Genomic DNA, 17,343 nt, shown 5'->3' with positions numbered 1-17,343 from the left:
CTCAGTCTATTATGATCTGTGCAGCCCCAAATGGAGAAGAGGATATTTAGGATTTTTCCTCCCTATTTTTACTTCCCTTAATATTTTTCATATTTATATAAGGATCATTTTTGAACTTTTAATTTATATAATTAAAGGCCAAGTCAGCTGGTGCTGTCCTCTCTATCATACAGGTCAGTTTCCCTCATGGAAGATACAGCTGTGTGATTTTTAAAAGGTATTCACTCATTCTCTTACTCTCTGAAAGAAGTGAGTTAACAAGCGATGCCTATATTCGGGGAGGCAGAGAGAACTGCAAGGGCAAAGGCACAGAGATGGGAGCATGCTTAGTATTGTATATTTGAGGAAAAGTAGGAGGCAAGACCAGGAAGGAATGTCTGTGAAAGTAAAGTTGGGGGTGGGGAGGGCAAGGGCTGGATCATTCATGTGTTTGTAGGTTGTGACAGAGGTTTTGGTTTTAACTCTAAGCCATTAGGGGCTCAAACTGGGTGTGACTTACATTTTAAAGGAATAACTGACTGCTGTGTCAAGAATAGATGCTGAGGAACAATGATGGAAGTCCAGAAACCTAGGAAGACACTACTGTTGCAGGACTTACAGAAATGGTGGACGCCCGGCCTGAAACTGTGGCGATGAAAACAGCAAGAAATGATCAGGTTTAGGTCAATCCTTCAAAGAGAAAAGTGAATAAACAAATCTTTAGCTGCTCTGAACCAGGAAATATCTCCAACAAGGCTTGAGCAGAAACCTGGTGAATAGCTTGTGGGACAGGCATGTGACGACACAGCCATCGGGGTGCTCTCAGCCCAGAGCTCTTCCCCAATGCACATTTAGACCATTCCCTTTCAGTTCTCCTCAGCCTATTTGTCTGTCCTACAACTAACAATACTCTTACCATGTCATTTCAGACCCCTAAAAACAGAGGATTGAAAATGAAAAATGTGTAAAATAGTAAAAATGCATTTAGACCAGTCTATTCCAGATTAATCAGGCCTATAATGCAAGAAGCATTTCCTGGTAAATGGCTGGAGAAGAGGGAATGTTGCATCTTTTTTGAGATTCAGAGTGAATCTTAGTCTATCCTTACTTATTCTTATTTTGTTATTCCTTTAGTGGCTCCAAGAAGTAAAGAAACATGTAATTTGTTAAACCTGCTTTTATGCTAAGTTATACAGTCAGGAATTCCTACTTCAGATAATTCCCTTTATCGTCCTAAAGAAATAAAATTATATAGAAAAGATATTGAGAAGCTTGGACTTAAACAGTATTATTGTGCATAAAATCTGTATTAAAAATGTTTTTTAATATTGTTGGATACCCTGAACATCAACAAATGGCTCGGTGAGAAAATTTGACTGTTGGTGATAGGATAGAGTGAATAAAGCTAACAATATTGATATTGACTCAAGTTTTTTTAACAACCATGAAATTCAAAGTAAACCGTGATAGAGTAAGTAAACAATGTGGTTTAGTATGTTTTGCAAAAAATATTGCATTAATTTTCAGTTAATGCATATTTTGAAGTACATTAAAATAAAATTTGTATTGTGCAAATATAGATACTCCCTAAAATTAATGTAGCTCAATTACATCATTAGATGTCAGAGAGGCATTTGAAAGTGTAGGTTGGAAATAATTCTTTTGAATGTCACATAAATTTTCTTTGCAGCTAATCTCTGAAAAGAAGAAAAAATTCTCTCCACTCAGGCATAGAATAGAAGCATTAACAAGGCAAAGGTCAATGCATAATGATGTAAGAGAAAAAAAGCCTACAGTGCCATACTGATAAAATTAAATGGGGAAAATTATATAGAAATATTAATCAATCAATCTTTAAGACTTTAGGTAACTTGCTAAAATCTTAAGTATTTAATATCAAAGAAATAATAACCAATAAATTTCTTTTGTTGGGAGAAAACTCTCAATAACTATCTGTTTATATTTAACATTTCTCTTTTCCTTTAACTTCCCTATATTGGAGACATTATTTGACAAACTCTAGTTATCCTAGTAAGTATTAGATAGCCATCTCATTCTCAATATAATTTACCTCCACTAGCTTAGAGAACCAAAAATTGATTATACAAACTCCATGAAGGAATATTATGTGTTCATTAAAATATGCTTTTGGAAAGATAGGAGGAAATGTTCCTGATAAACAGGTAAGTAAAATTGCAGTATATAAAACTTGTGCATAGTATGATCCACACTTTGTAAAAATAAATATATATGTATACATGTAAAGACCAGAAGAAATTATTTTAAGGTGAAAATTGTGGTTATCTTTGGGTGATGAAATGCATTTTGGAAAATGCGTTTTTCTCTGCTTTACCAATTTTTATGGGTGTGGTGGTATTTAAAATTTGCAACAATATAGCTGGCATTAACAGTGGGATTTTTTCTCTTCTTGACCTCACTCTTGCTAACTCACTTACCAGTTAACTATTTCACTTGGTCTATTAACTTACATATGTATTATAAAGGCCAGTAAGAGCTGGAAGGAAAGGAAAAATGAAGAAGCAGAATAGGTTTGGTTATTGTACAGGCTCAAAACTTTATAAAGATACTTGGAAGGACAATGTATTTGACTGCCTATTAAACTTATTCTATTTAATTAAAAATTTAATGGGACACATAGAGTACATTTAGGTAAAGGGAAGAGGAAGAAAGTCACATTGATTTACAGGTTCATTCACTAATTCTTTCAACTATTCAACAGTCATTCATGAACACAAATAAATGCCATGCACAGAGAATCCACTGATGAATAAGATGTGGTACTTGCCTTCAAGGAACTCATGGTCAAAAATTGGAAATAAATAAATGAATATGACTAATATAGGTCATTAATATAAAAATACATACCAGATTTGATAACATAATGCACTGAATCATCCAAGCTGCTTGAAGATATCCTAAGTTTGGCCTGGGTCCTGAAGAGAGAATCATTAGGAGTTCATAACACTGATAATTGGAGGGCAAGACCTTACTGGTAGAGGTTTCAGTGTGTGAAAATCCCAAGAATTGTAAAAGAACGGGGGACTGTTCAGTGGTTTAAAATTTGGCTAGAGCCCAGCGGCAGTTGGGAGAGTCTATGGAGATGACATTGTAAAAGAAGAGGGGAACCAGATGAAGGATTTCATGTTGTATTGAGTCATTCAAGTTAATCTCATAGGCAATGGGGTGTCATTGAACAATGTAAGGAGCACACAGAGGATATGTACCATAGAAGAACCACCATGGTGGCAATGTGGAGGCCAGACCAAAGAGGACGGAGATGAGTCAAAAGGAGCAAAATATTATAACATTTCTGTTATAAAGATAATGAAGTTCTGAGCTATAGCAGGGTGGAATGGAAGGGAGAGGATATATCAGACATGTAGAAGGCAGCGACTAAGAACATAAAATGAAATTACGTTTAAAAACTGTGCCTACTACCTATCAGATAAATGACAGTGCATGGTGTACCACCCAGACCTCCCCTGCAGGATCAAATTCCCTCACCTGGCAGACATGGTATGGTTGACAGTTCACAATTGAATAATTTCCTGGGGATTGACTGCAGCAAAAGGGAGCTGCATTGCCTAAGGTTTGCTCCTCCTCCCCAGGGGCAGCCCATATCCAGTGACTGCCTTACATGGGGTGCCAAGGCCCATCCCCCTAATGCTATCACATTGGGGGAAGAGTTTCAACCTGAACTATGGGGTGGACACAAACACTCATCTATAACAGCGTGCTGGAGTGGTGAAACTGTTAAAACTTAGGTCAGTGGTGAACTGGAATGTGACATGGGTGGAGGGAATCCATTGACCGATGCCATATCTCAAGTGTTCAGAGGTTCTATGGCAGAAGTAATTAGGGACGCTGGTAACCAATGAATGTCGCTTAATGTTATCAAAGCATGGGAAAAGACAATGAAAGGGAAAATATAATTAATCACCAATTCAAGGCAAAATGTGAAAGTCAAAGAATCTCTTTGGCAGCATATAAATTTTTACTTTCTGCAGCCTGAGAGGAGAAAAGGCTAAGGATGAAGCTTCCAGGGAAAATCTCAGCTTGATTTGTAATCTCAGTAAACCTGCTTTGCCTAGGTCAGGACCCTGGTTAGAAAGAGTGGGATCCCAAAATACGAGATGGGATATCATGACTGATGCACTTAACAACCTTAAAGCCCTAGATACTCCTGAACCCTTAACCTTGCAAAAGTGACTCACTCCTTCCTTGCTTGGAGATGATGGAGTGGTGTGTAGCTTGTAAGGTAGCACACACTAACTCAGAACATATCCCATCTATTTTCCTGGCTTCAGAGGCATCACGAGAATAAAGTCACAACATAACCTGGCCGAGGGAGGGCTCGGCCTGCTGAAGAAGGAAGAAACTACAGGACCTGGCCAACACATACCTGCAGGAGCCAGAGAATATGTATGAGAATAGTAGTAACAGATTGGCTATCACCCACATGTTTATGAGAAAGAAATGGATAGATATACCCATGGCCATATATTCAGTCAATGGACTACTGCACGTCATTAAAAAGGAATAAAATATGAGTACATGCTATAAAATGGATGATTCAAAATAATTATGCTGAGTGAAAGAAGTTGGACAAAAAAGGATACATAATGTATGATTCCATTCATTTATATTTCTAGAAAATGCAAACTAATCTATAGTGACAGAAAGCTGATTGATGATTAGGGATGGGGAAGGGGTAAGGTGGGAAGGGTGAGAGAGAGAAATTTCCAAGGAGCACATGAGATTTTTGTGGGAGATAAACATGTCTGTTATATTGATTGTGGTGATAGTTTTATGAGTGTACACATATTTGAAATTTATTGAGTTGTACATTTGAAACATGGTCAGTTTATCTTATGTCAATTATACTTCAATAAAAACAATTGTAACAAACATATAAAACAAACCTAACCCCTCTAAATTTTACAGGTTTTAGGTCAAGACTATTCTTCTTTGTACCAGTCTCCATGCTGTAGTCATAGATGCTAAAGAGATTAAAGAACAAAAACAAAGACACAGCTCAAACATTGCCTCCCCCAGGGAGCCCTGCCTCCACACAGGAGAGGCTCACCGGCTCCCTAGGTCTTCTGAGGCCTCCTTTAATCACTCTCATCCCTGGGAATTAGGACTCAGGGCCCCTGCCAGTCTCCTTTCAAGTCTGCAAATTCCTAAAAGGCAAGAACCAACTTAGACTCATCTAGGTATCTCTTAGACCCCATGTAGAATCAAGCCTTCAAGATTACTTTTTAACCACTGCATCCTCATTGTCACAGAAATGTAGCTCTGACCTTCTGGTAGCACAGGTAAAAGAGCCAGCTAGTGACTTTTCTCTGTGTTCTCCTGACAAGAAAGCAGGGAGGAGTGCAGATAATAATATCAGCACTCCTCTGTAGAGCTTCTGTGACGTGGTAGGGGCTGGAGACCAGGGCTCTTCCTGAGGAGAAAGGAACCTCATGGACCCGATCTCTGCTTTCTCAGAAAAGTAGAGAAGCTGGCTTAGTCTCCACAAGTCAATCAGCTTTGGCATATCTTCAGGGCCTTCTGATTTCTTGTCAGCCACATTGCCCTTTTTGCTTACCCTATGCCAGCCACAAAACCTTCTATTTCACAACCTAGGAAAACATTCTACCCCTTAGGACCTAAATTTTGGGGTTTTTTTTTTTTTTTGGTCTGATGAAAATACACATACACATTTTTTCTGGAATGTTAAATTAACTTCTGGAATTGTGAGTAAGTCAAGGATATAAAGTCAGCAGTGAGTGAGGCCTAGAGTAGGTATAGATGCTATGTGTCTCAGCATAGCTGTTTTTTTTGTCTTCTAGAGATCCTTACTTGGGACACCCAGATGGTAGTGAAACTATGCAGCGTATTCTGTGTCATGCCTTATATGGAAAGTTTAGTTATTTTTAACCACTACCCTTTATCTATAGTCTTATATTATTTTTCTAGAAGAACTTGAACTAACAAACCCTGGATTTACATTTAAGAGAATATTTATAAACACTGGAATTTCCTAGTTAGTGAATCAAACTCCACATCAGCAAAGGCTTGGGCCTCCTGAACAACACCTGGCCAGAGTGTGCAACATTCTGGAGCCTTTTGCTTTGCATGATCAAGAACTCCTTCAGTCAAGACACAATCTTTGAAAAAATAAATGACAAATGATGGTATCCAACAAGGCTCATTAGCTGAGACGACACTCCCAATTTTTTTTTAAAGGCTCTCGTCTCCCGTTCCTTTTAGGAGCTTAAATCTTGTAAATCTCTGGAATTCATTTCATTTGATTCTCTCTCTCTCTCCCCCTCTTTCTCTGTATGTGTGTGTGTTTAGTATTGCAACAACACATGTTGTGGACTGCAAGGGAAGAGATGGAGGAGGTGAAGGGAACTCTAAGTCTATAATATGTTGGCCAAAATATGTCCCAACTGTGAACATTCAACTTGTATTTCTAATTAACTGGGTTTATATTTTAATGTTATATGAATAAATTCTGTTATACATCCATATTTTCTAAGAGCATATCTTTGGAATCAGCCTGGGTTTACTTTATGACAATGCCGTTCATTAGAATATACCTTGGGGAAATGTCATACAAACCAATGATCTACTCTGTAAAATGGGATCTCCCTTGTGTGCATTAAAACACAGTACATAAAGCAGACAGCATAGTGGTTGGGACATGGAGGTATCTATTGCTATATAATTGCCATATCTTGCTATAAAATGCAATTTTTAAGAATATGAGCCATTGTTCAAACTTACAGTGCTATCTACTTTAAAATATACACATTATACATTCATATACACATATATGTAGTTAAGACATATTTATTATAGTATTAGAGACGAACTATTTGGATTGAATCCTGGTTTTGTTTGCTGAAGTTATTTAACCTCCTTGTCCCTGTTTCTATTTTTTAATCTGTAAAATAAAACCAATTATAGTACCTCCAATAAAGCTTATATGAGGATTAAACAATGCCTGGCACCTGGTAAAATTATATAAGTGTTGGTGGTTATTACAATTACTACAACTTTGTCAAGTGGTGATGCATTGAATAAAGAAAATCAAATGAAAATCAAATTAAAACCACAGTAAAGATTAAAGATATCAGCAAATACATGTGCCTCCTTTGCTTTAACCTAATTTCGACAACAGACGCTCCTCTCTTTATCTCAACAGGGAACAGATTTCACAGCCCAGGAGCATAATTACAGAAAACACTGGCTCCTGTGGTCACAAAGTTATACTTGGGGCACACTGTGTAAGTGCCAATTCAGACCTCAATGGGTGACTGGGGCATATGGTGATAAAGGATCAGCCAAGAGTACACTGTAATGCTCAATAAATGCCAGCAGCTTTGTGAAATTAAAACTAGAGGTCACCATGCTGCTCCATCAATAAGGAGCAACAAAACATAATGTGTAACCATATAAACATGTATCATTCGTCTCATTCCTTTTTTCCTTCTTCGCCTCCTTCCTTTCGGAAAACTATGTTGAGTGTATACTGAGTACCTAGCATTTGTCAGGCAATGTGCTAAGTAGTGAGGGTCAAATAAAACCTGATGTGTCCTTGCCCTTTAGAGCCCACAATCCAGTGGGGTTTTCTCTATAGAGCTTTCTGCAAAGTGTGTTCTCTTGTAGCCTGAATGATTCCAGGTCTTTGGGTCTTACAACACACAGGGTTCAGCCTGTTCTTGATAACATGGCAGCCATTTGTTCTCTATGTACATTCAGGTCTCTTGTTCTGGGGGCTGCCTACCTCTGGGAAGTTCTGTTCTCCCCAGATCTTCCACCATATGGTGGGATGGGAGAGGAGATTATATTCAATTAGTCACCTTGCCCTTCTTCTGTTAAAGGCTTTGGTAGGAATTATTGACTAAAGTTGGATTTGGGAATCGTCCATATGCCAACGCTCCATTTTCTTCTTGTCTCCAGGCATACAGAATTGGCTGGCTGTGAAAATAATGCCATAAAGATCAATGGGTTAATTCTTAGGTTAGAGAAGCCAATATTCTTTGTTAATTTTAGTCAGGGCACTTTTATTTGAAAGATAATGCACTGATTGAAGTTTTTTGCTTTCCCATTTTTGGGAAGAACAGTCAGTCGTAGATTGCCAGTTCATTCAAAACAGTAAAAAAAGAGTTGAAATGTTAAATGAAGTGAAAATAACCAACTATGCATTATAACACATTTGTGGATGGTTTAAAGAGGAGACACCTTTAAGTGCATTCTGCACCTGAAATGCTTGTCCAAGAAAGCTCAAGTCACCTGTGTGTTGAGTGAAATCCTCTCAAATTCCCTCAATGAGGTTTAGGGCCTATAAGGATAAACTGGCTTATTCTTACTGGACTTGCTTTAGGAAATCATTGAAATTAAGCATGGACTAGAGAAGTACCATGGGGAAATCCTGGGTGTAAAACATGCAGTGTAGAGCACTCCCCTGGATGGCTGAGATCCAACTATGGCCCACTGAGAATTTGAGAACCCAGTTCCATCTTTCTGATGCCTACTTACTTTGCTAGTTATACTCCACCCCAGGTTTTTCTATAGCATGTGACACTGAATTGTTTAGGCTCTTCTGAGGATTTTTTTGGATTGATTGATTGATAAATTGATTGATTGATTTTGTGTGTTTGTGTGTGTGATGTAAGGTACTTTCTCATAAATACAGATAGGCCAGAATTGAAATGAATGGGGAAGCAAATGAGGGCCAAATATTTTAATCTCTTTAAAACAATCTCTCTCTCTCTCTCCTCTCTCTCTCTCTTTCCCCCACTCCTCATTTCTATGTAGAAACAGAGTAAAATATTTGGTCCTTATTCTTTCTTTATTCATATATACATATTACACATACATACACAGTCTTTTAGAAATATTTTATTACTATAAATGGAGCTCAGTGATGAAATGTTGAAAGGGTGAGGAAAGCCATTCAAATACTCCCTTGGGGATGAACATGATTCTTGGGTGCCCACATTCAGCTGTGTATAACAAACCTATTTTCTTTTTCTCTTCTGGTAGGACAGTCAGTAATGTGTATTAGGGCATATAAAGGGCAAAGAGTTCCATTAAGGTCCCTTTTGAAGTCTCTTTCTCCACCTGATTAGAGAGTAATGAAGCCAGTAGACTCAGAAACTGTGTCCCTAAACAACATCACAGCTGGGGGAGCAATTTATTATGCTCTCCTTCAGGCAATGATGTTCACCTTGAGGAATTTAAGACAGACAATCCTTGAAGAGAGCAGACTCTCTCCCCATAGTTCCTCCTCTCCAGACTGTGCCTCATTTTTAAAGTGCCCAGCATAAGTAATGGACATGCAATGGTCTTCTGTTGGTAAGCAATTCTCTTTTCATAAAACTGTAGGGATAAAGCCAAGGGCAGTGAGCCCATCCCTGGATAATGTACATTATCTCATTTCTGGTAATTGGTAATCATGCACTGTGTGACCTCTATGTGATGCACTCTATGTAGACAATATTGTGGATTCAGAAAATGTAGATATTATCTCTAAAATTATTTACTCAACCTCCCAAATTCTGGAAACCTGAGGCACATAGCAGGTAAGTGAAAGAGCCAATGTTGCTGAGTTAAAAGTGAGACTTTAAAAATATAATATGGCAAGAAAATAACATTAAAAAACTTGATGAATAAATCTGTGTTCTACTAAAGAAACACAGAATTTTGGTGGCCTAATCAGGTCATCACATATTTGTAGGTACCTATGAATATTTTGCTATAAACAGCGACTTAGAACATGAGGTAGCTGATGGCAGGGAGATACCTCCTTAGAGAGTGCACTTCAGAATACCTTTGGACCTTGTTGCTCAAGTCCTCCATCAGTCTTGGCATCACATAATTCACTTACTGAGTTGCAATTTGCATTTTAATGAAATTTCCCAGATGAATTAAAGATTGAAAGGTACTGTCCAAGAAGTCTTTGCAACTTTATGTTCCCTACATGTACACAATTCATTTCATAACCATAACTGTTATGGACAGAGGTGTGTCTTAGCTCTCATGGATGCCAAAGTAGAGAACAGGTTCAAAGAGCATTTAAGATTCTAACAAGATAGCAGACCAAAATAACTTGGCAGCCAGAATTGTTGGATGACATGTAAAAACAACAGCAGCACTTCTTTAATGCATAGTTGAACTTTCAAAAAAGAAAGAGAGGTCTCCAGGTCCTAGGAACACAGGTGAAAGTGGAAACAAGAACTGCATGCACAGGCTGAACCAGGGGCTGTTCTGAAGTTAGACGTTGTGTGGGTACTATTAGCTAGTAAGCTAAGTTCTCATTTCACCTCACTTGAGAGACAGAGTTAAAGAGACTTACCCTTGTCAAAGTAAGTATTTGGTAATGAAAACCTGCATGAAGTTGGGGCCTTTGAATGGTTTTATCATCAGAGAAAAGGTAGCTTTGACTTCACCACACTTAAAGGGTTGAGGTAAATAAAGAATTGAGGTCCTTCTGAACTAGCTATTGAGTAGTGAGATTCCTTCATAAAGCTCGGTCCATGAATGACTTCACTCTTAAATGGGATAAAATCTTGCCAGTGAAACAGGGAGAAGACAGACTTTCCTCTAAACAGGTGGGGAGGAATTTGTGAATCCCACTAAGAGATCAGAAATTAAATAGGAGTGAGATCTGAATTCATTTTACTCACATAGGCTATGAACAAGAAACCAAAATATTAATATCAAAATGGTCCCCGGCTGGTGATGCTACTGAGGTACTTAGTAGAAGCAAACATAATTATTTTTGATGGACACTCCTTCACCCAGGCAACATGGATTTCTAATTAAAAAAAAAAAATGAACCTGTGTAAAGTTAAAGATGCAATACAAACTACAATACATGTTTTTAATGATCAATTTTATGTTAGTGAATAGATACTAGAATGGTTATAGCCCAAAAAACTTGAGATAAAAATGAAATAAAAAATTATTATATTAACCATTCAGATATTAAATTAAGAATTAAAAACAAATGAAATAAACCAGGATTGATGAAAGAAAGAACAAATTAAAAAAGTAAAAATTTTAATTAGATTAAAACTAAATCAACATATTAAATAAATAATTAGTCACAACTAAATAATGAATATGTGAACTTGATTATTAATTAAATAACCCAGAATGAAACAATTAGATTAATGAAAGAATGGACAGAGAGTTAAAGTCAGCATGGAGGATAAAACAGGTTCAACATATATTTAGAGGACTTTCATCGCAAGAGACTATAAAGAAGAATTGCAAAGTAATATTCCAAAAGAATATGGTGAGAAATGTTCCAGAATCGATGTTTAAAAAATAGACAAAATTAATAAAAACAAATCAATAACCAGGTCTATTGTGACAAAAATTTCAGAGCACTAAAGCCAGAGAAGAAAATAATTAAATCAAATAGAGAGAAAAGTCAGATTTTCTCTTATAAAAGAAACAGAATTAAATTATCAGATTATACAACAGAAGGCAGAAAAATGATGGAAATTTTGTCTTCAAAGTTCCAACAAAAAATAACAGTCAATTTAGAATTATATACAACAATAAAGTACCATAACAAAGAAAAGGTAAAATAAAGGTATTAAAGACTGTTATATTTCATGGAAAGAACTATGAAGGACTGATCTGAAGAAATAAGACAACTGATTTCAGTGGAAGAACTGGGGTACAAGGAGCTCTGGTGAGCAAAGAATCAGTAAATCATTTAAATCAGTAAACTAGAAAGATATTTAATGTTTAAGACAGCTGCCAGTGGAGTAATAATTAATTTGGGAAGAATAAAAAAAATGTAGCTAGAAAATAGAATAATGAAAGTAAGGTAAGATAAGGGGCTATGAGTAAAGGTAAATGTTTTAGGGATGTTTATTTTAATAAGAGAAAGCAAGAATTATTAATTAACTTTACATTTGAAATTAGTAATTCATACAGTTTAAAAATAATCACCACACATATAGAAATGAAGGGAATATTTCAATTAGCAGAAAGAAAAATAAATGAAGAAGACAGTCTTAAAAGCAAGAATAAACTAAAAAAATTACTAGAAAAGCACAATAGAATATTGTAAAAACAAATGCAAATATATCACTCACATCAACTATAATTTTAGTTAGAATACAAAATTTTTTTTATTATTTTTTTACAAGCAGAAGTTTATTTAGAAAGTCACAGAAGTAGAAAAAGTGAGCCCACTGGGCTGTGTGGACTCAGAAGAACCTTGGAAGAGAGAGACAGAGAAAGAGAGAGACAGAGAAGGAGAAAAAACAAAGTCCTCAGTCTTGAGGGTTTTTATCTGGAGGTCTCAGGGAGGATCTCAATAGATTATTCATCAGCTTTCCAGGTGTGTCTCCTCAGGGTCATGGTCCTCACTTATTGGTAATTGCCAGGGCAGGGGGTCATAAGTCTTGCAGCTGGTCCTGCGGTCAGCCACGGCACCGTCCTGCCTGGCCTTGCTGTTTTTCAGGGCCTGAAGATGAAACACAACTGAGGCCTACATGTCTTCCCTAGTTTACTAAAACACTGTCTCTGTGGTCAATAGACCTGAGGCTTTGTTCCTAAGATTATTTGATTTGGATCAGAACCTCAGGGTCCTGAGGTCTTAATGCTTAAGGGAGTGGTCATGCAAAGGCTTGTATGGGAAACCCTATGCCCCTTTCCCTTTAAGAATTTAGGGTCAAGAATCCTTGAGTGGCGATGATATAATAGGCAGTCAGACAGACTTGAGCAGGGTAAGAATGATAAGCCAGGTGCAGAAGGTCACCAGGGCGAAAAAACCCGGACACCTAGCAACAGACAATTGTAAGGTGGGACCTGCCCCCAGGGGACCTTTCCTCCCTAGCGTATTGCTTGTCATGCAGTTTAGACTTTCTGATATTTTTGATTGCTGATCATGTGGTTCAGACATTCCCGTGACCTTTTCTCTCCTGACATGTTGCTATTCATGTGGTAGATTCCCTTAGAGGAGGAATAAGGAGGCCAGAGAACAACCTCATATGACTCCCATAAAAAACAAATGTTTAGATTAAAATTACTTAGCCACATGTAGATTATTAAAAATATGCTTAAAACATGATTTAAAAGTAGCACTTTGATGGAATTAAGATATATAAAATATATTCTAAAGAGATACTAATCAAAAAATTAATAGCTACAATATTATTGAAAATGATTTTCATGAAAAACATTGCTATAAAAGAACCCTTACATTATTATAAAAGGAATACATCACTAAAAAGATTCAAACTATTTTAAACTTTGATGTATGCAAAATTCAAACTATTAGATTAAATTATATAAAACTGCAATTTCTCAGGCTATAAAATGATCAACTACTCAGTCTATATATGAAAAAAATATTAGAAAAAATACCTAAAATTGATAAATTTAAATTATAGTATATTTTCAATTTCTTTATATCAAACAAAATTTAATAAGTATATATTGCAGAGCTAAATAGTATAATAGTCTTGACATTTCTTTTCAAATGCATGGAATAGCATAGAAACATTATCATAGTAACAACCCATGTGTTAGATTGATCAAGTACAAGGCCAAGAAAGAAGGATCAAAAAGAGCAAAGTTTTATATAATATAGATCACCATTAAATAAAGTTGAAAATCAATAAGAAAACAAGAACATTCCCCACCTTTCCTTTTCAAATAAGTCTGAAAATTTTAAAATGCCCATTTAAATAATTCATAGCTCAAAGAAAAAAAATGTAATGGAAATCATAAAAAATTAAAACTGAAAATTTACAATGAGAAGTGTATCTATCAACCTTGTTTACTATTTATTCTTTTCTTATAATAAATTATTTATGACGACCATAAGCCTCCTAAAAAGTGGATAGATTCTTCCAAGGCATTCTCACTTATTGTTATGTCCACTTATTGTTGTTGATTCTGAACTTGTGATGTCCATTGTGGTAGCCGCTAGCCAAACGTGGCTATTAAGCATTTGAAATGTGGCTAGCTTGAATTGAGCTGTGATGTTACTGTACATCATACATTAGATTTTAAATACTAAGTATAAAAAAAGAAAAATATTTCATTAATAATTCTCCATTAAATTATATTTTGAAGTGATCATTTAGATTCTTGAGTTAAATAAAATATACAGTATTATCAAAGTTCATTTCATCTATTATTTTTTAATAATAGATGAAATTATATTTCATCTATTATATTAAATATATATTTTTATATTAAAAATATATTTTTAATGTGGCAACAGGAGTATATAAAAGCACATATGTGATTTACATTATATTTCTCCTGGATAATTCTGTTCTAGACTGTTCTCTGGTATCTTAAGTGGAAAAGCTGTTCAATGATAGAGCAGTTTACTGCGGAGGTGAGAGGCTGGGACTAAGAGCAGCCCTGGCAAGGAAAAATGTTTCCTTGCCTTAGTGCTTCCGAAGGCTGAAGTGATAGGGACCGGTTTTGTTTTCTGGACTTCTGTCATATAAGGCGTGCCACTGTGTTAGGAAGAATCCCTGCCATAACTTTTTGTGTGGTATGGTCCATGGGACCTCTGAATCTCCTCATACACTGTAATGACCGAAGAAGCAGCAAAAGGAATGCTCCTAATCTGCTCTACTGTCTACCTTTCCCTCTAATAGTCATCTTTCCAAATTATGGAGTTTGAGTGAGGTCCAGATATGGTCTTTTATTTTCTAATTATCATGTAATTTTCTCAGAGAGGAGTTTTGAGGTGCTTTTTTTAGAATCTTCTTTTGTTCCAATCCCATCTGCATGACATGTAACATGAATAATTCTGCTTCTGAGATGTGAATGACTCTGTCTCCTAAATTCCAGTCTGATCCCATTTGAGAGTTATTAAAATTCTCCTTGGCATTTAACTAATGGTCAGGAAAACAATGTGAATGGCATAACTGATCAGGAATTTTGGCAAAATGTGACTCTTTATTCAAGTTACTTTAAGGCAATTGTTCTCAAGTGGAGACAATTTTATTTCCTGGGGACATTTGGCAATGTCTGGAGACATTTTTGGTTATGATTTCAGGATGCAGAGTAGGTAGTGGCCAGGGATGATACTAAACATCCTACAGTGCACAGGAGAGCCTCACATGACAAAGAATTATCCAGCTCAGAAATTTCACTGGTGCTCAAATTGAGGAAATCCTATTATAAGGCAGTCTGATTAAAAAAATATATAGAATTGTTACTTAAATTTATATGTATAGATAATTATTTAATATAAACATACTGAAGTATAATATATAAACAGAGAAGTGCAGAAGTCTTAATGGTAGCCTTAGCTGGTGTGACTCAGTGGATTGAGTGCCAGCCTGCGAAAAAGGGTCGCTGGTTCAATTCCCAGGCAGGGCACATGCCTGGGTTGCGGGACAGGTCCCCAGTAGGGGGCACAGGAGAGGCAACAACACATTGATGTTTCTTTCCTTCTCTTTCTCCCTCCCTTCCCCTCTCTCTAAAAATAAATAAAATCTTTTTAAAAAGTCTTAATTGTACATCTTAATACATTTTCACGAAGTTAGCATATCTGTGTTAACAAAGTAGTCAGCTCAGGAAGTAGAGCATCGCCAATACCTAAGAAGCCTTCCCATCCCCTAGTCCAGTCACCCCTTCTCGCTATAGAGAACCACTATTATAAATCCTAATACCATAGATTATGTTTGCCTGTTCTTAAATATTACAGTGAATCATAGAGTATGCACTTCTTGTGTCTATCTTCCTTTTCTACCACTTTACATTTCTATGATTCATCTTTGTCCTTGTGTAGCAGTAGTTTGTTCATTCTTATTGTTACTCAATATTCCCTTTATTATTCATTCAACTATTGAAAGTCACTTGAATGGTTTTCAGGTTTTGGTTATTAAAGATAGTGCTCTGAAATTATTATATGTGTAGTGTAAAAATATGAACATAGTTTGGGGGGGCATATTTCTAGGAGTGGAATTTCTAGACGTAGGGTATTACAAATGTCCAGCCTTAGCCAATATTGCTAAACAGATTCCCAAAGTGCTTCTATCAATTTATATTCCGACTAGTTGTGTATGGACCTTACATAATTTATTTTTAAAGATCCAGTCCAGGTGTTTAATGCATGCATGCATGTACGTACATATGTATGTATATGTGTGTGTGTCCATGTATATCTCTGCTTCCCCAAGTTTAAAATTCACATTGGAGTGAGCTCCAAGTTACTTAGGGACAGATAAAGAGAGTAGCCTACTTTCACAGCCATCCCAGCCATTAGCTGACTAAAATATGTTGGAATGAGTAAGTGTGCTGACCTTGTGGATCCCAGGAAAGCAGCATCAGGTGTGGAAAATGTGCATGTCAATAAATCATTTGGAAAAAAGTGGTTCTTTGAAACTGTTGGTTTGTTCTCACTGCTTTCTTGCAGCCAATTTAAGCAAGCAAAACCAAGCACTGGAACAAAAACAACAGTAAGGTTTTGATATGCTTGCTTTCTGTAAATGTCACCCAAATGTCTTGCCTCTAAAGCCAATGCACTCCTTACTACCCTGGGCTATGTCACTGTACACAGAACTTTCTCCTGCACAACTCTATTACCTTATTTTAGAGTCTCTCAGACTGTAATGTACTTGAACATAAAAGAGTATTTTGAAATCTTTAGATAAGAAAACATAGAGAAAATAGAGGTAATAAACATAATAGCAGAATTGATATTATTTTGACTCTTCCAACTATTACTGATGTCATACTTCCATTGTTAATTTTTTAACTCTGGAAGTTTTCCAATTTCATGTAAATTAGCATCATAATCTTATAAACATGTTTCTATTTATTGAATCGGAGGTCAAAGTAATTATACAACAAAGAACAACAGTTTTCATACCAGACTGCCTGCATGCATGTAAATGGGGCCCGCGCCAAGGAGGTAATGAATACAATTTCAGGATACATGAGATGAATCAAAAAGTGGAAAAACTAATAACAGGGTTCCCATACCTCAAATAACATAAGTCAAAGTATTTTTCTTTGTCTTCTTCATAAAACCAGCTTCTTAATTTTAGACATGATGTATTAAACAGTATAAAATAAATCATAAAGGAAAACCTGAGACCATCTCTTAAGCATGAGAAAGAGTGAATTTTTATTTTTAAAATAATTTGAGTGGTCTCACTCTACCATAATTATTTGTATCAACTCCCAACTTCCTGGAATAACAGTTATGGCCCGGAAGTAGTGTAGCATAGTGATCAAAAGCATTTAATCTGAGGCTTAATTACCTGGTTCAAATGATGGTTCTCAAATTCAATAGCCATGTGATCCTCAGCAAGTTAGTTAATCTTTCAGAATCTCAGTTTTTTT

This window comes from Pteronotus mesoamericanus, unplaced genomic scaffold, assembly GCF_021234165.1.
Source record: "Pteronotus mesoamericanus isolate MK-2021 breed Mesoamerican mustached bat unplaced genomic scaffold, CSHL_Meso_final contig_46, whole genome shotgun sequence".
NCBI lineage: Eukaryota > Metazoa > Chordata > Mammalia > Chiroptera > Mormoopidae > Pteronotus > Pteronotus mesoamericanus.
The sequence above is the reverse complement of the archived record's forward strand: the minus strand, read 5'-3'. Positions refer to the sequence as shown.